Raw genomic sequence first — 2500 nt, forward strand, 5'->3', positions numbered from 1 at the left:
CAGCATCACAGAGCTGGTGGATATTAAAGACCTTGCGCTCCTCCACCTTCTGTTTGAGGATGCCCCAAAGATGCTCAATAGGGTTTAGGTCTGGAGACATGCTTGGCCAGGCCATAACCTTTACCCTCAGCTTTTTTAGCAAGCCACTGGTCATCTTGGAGGTGTGTTTGGGGTCGTTATCATGTTGCAATACCACCCTGCGGCCCAGTTTACGAAGGTTGAGTGCACGTGGTCAGCGTCGTACACAGAGGTTGGCTTTGGAAAATAGACGTATGAGTGCTGCCAGCATTGCTGAAGGGCTTGAAGGGGTGGGGGGTCAACCTGTCAGTGCTCAGACCATACGCCGCACTCTGCATCATACTGGTCTGCATGGCTGTCATCCCAGAAGGAAGCCTATTCTAAAGATGATGCACAAGAAACCCCACAAAAAGTTTTGCTGAAGACAAACAGACTACGGCTTACTTACTTAACAGACATGGATTACTGCAACCATGTCCTGTGGTCTGATGAGACCAAAATACATTTATTTGGTTCAGATGGTGTTAAGAGTGTGGAGCGGCAACCAGGTGAGGAGTACAAAGACAAGTGTGTCTTGCCTAGAGTCAAGCATGGTGTTTGGAGTGTCATGGTCTGGGGCTGCATGAGTGCTGCCAGCACTGGGGATCTACAGTTCATTGAATTCTAACATGTACTGTGACATACTGAAGCAGAGCATGATCCCCTCCCTTCATAAACTGGGCCGCAGGGCAGTACTGCAACATGATAACGACCCCAAACACACCTCCGAACGACCACTGGCTTGCTAAAGAAGCTGAGGGTAAAGGTTATGGACTGGCCAAGCATGTCTCCAGTCTTAAACCCTATTGAGCATCTTTGGGGCATCCTCAAACGGGAGATGGAGGAGCGCAAGGACTCTAATATCCACCAGCTCCTTGATGTCGTCATGAATGGGTAGAAGAGGGTTCCAGTTGCAACCTGTGAAGCTCTAGTGAACTACATGCCCAAGAGGGTTAAGGCAGTGATAGAAAATAATGATGGCAAAACAAAATATTGACACTTTGGGCCCAATTTGGACATTTTTTCTTAGGGGTGTACTCACTTTTGTTGCCAACAGTTTAGACATTAATGGCTGTGTGTCGAGTTATTTTGAGGGGACAGTAAATTTACACTGTTATACAAGCTGTACACTGACTACTTGACATTGTATCAAAGTGTCATTTATTCAGTGTTGTCGCATGGAAAGATATAATGAAATATTTGAAGAAATGTTAGGGGTGTACTCACTTTTGTGAGATACTGTATATGAGACCCTTTCTAAGGGAAAAATAAATAATTTAAAAAAAAAATTTCAGCTATTATGCACTAAATTAAATGTACTTATGGATATTATAATTACTTTCTACAAAATCTGCTAGGAAATAAAACCCAAAATTCTACACACTGCAGGTTTAAAACCTCTCCAAATGTGTTTCTAGTTCAGCCCAATACAAGTCATCCTTCTCGTAGGGCTGGAGGATGCATTGCATTTCAATTTATATTACTGCTTCCCTCCATCATGAAAACAACATAATCGTAATAAAACGATCATTGAAACTCTCCTTTCTCAACCCCACACCGCTCTTAAAATTCACTAACTTTTCTCCTTTACTGTTGCAGTCCCGACCCCAAAAAAGTTGTTCCGTGTTCTCACCCCCCAAAGGCCCATTCTGAGCCAGGAAAAACCCTGGATATAGCAGCCTTTTCCTATATAACAGTACTGAAGGGACCTACATGACACCTCGTTGACTCTTTATTCAGGGGAGGGAGATGGTAATGAATGCATGGGACACAGATGACGGGGTTTGTTTTTTTAAACCAAAATATGTGGTTCTAATCCCCCCAAAAAAACACACATTTAATATGTGGATTTGTTCAAGAGATCTATTGGAGTTTAAACAGTAGAGTTCCCCAGTACTCTATATATGGAGAAAATCCGTTATGAGATTTCAGGGAAAGCAGAGAAGTTTAAACAGATATGTCAGCCTTTCCTGGACTATATAACAGAACTGAAGGGACCTACATGACACCTCAGAGAAGTTTAAACAGATATGTCAGCCTTTCCTGGACTATATAACAGAACTGAAGGGACCTACATGACACCTCAGAGAAGTTTAAACAGATATGTCAGCCTTTCCTGGACTATATAACAGAACTGAAGGGACCTACATGACACCTCAGAGAAGTTTAAACAGATATGTCAGCCTTTCCTGGACTATATAACAGCACTGAAGGGACCTACATGACACCTCAGAGAAGTTTAAACAGATATGTCAGCCTTTCCTGGACTATATAACAGTACTGAAGGGACCTACATGACACCTCAGAGAAGTTTAAACAGATATGTCAGCCTTTCCTGGACTATATAACAGTACTGAAGGGACCTACATGACACCTCGTTGACTTTTTATTTTCTGCTTAACATTTTCCTTTAGTTTAAACAATGTAATTGGACGTCCTTAGA

At 42.5% G+C, this 2500-nt stretch overlaps 1 protein-coding gene across 1 annotated transcript in view; it reads right to left on the reverse strand.

The window, feature by feature from the left end:
* LOC307270964 (SH2B adapter protein 1-like) overlaps positions 1 to 2500 on the reverse strand; it is a gene marked incomplete at its 5' end in the record, with an annotated part of 7066 nt that overhangs the window by 3083 nt on the left and 1483 nt on the right. The window lies entirely within an intron of this gene.

Source organism: Ammodytes marinus (genome assembly GCF_949987685.1).
Source record: "Ammodytes marinus genome assembly, contig: scaffold_407, whole genome shotgun sequence".
In the NCBI taxonomy this organism is placed as follows: Eukaryota; Metazoa; Chordata; class Actinopteri; order Uranoscopiformes; family Ammodytidae; genus Ammodytes; species Ammodytes marinus.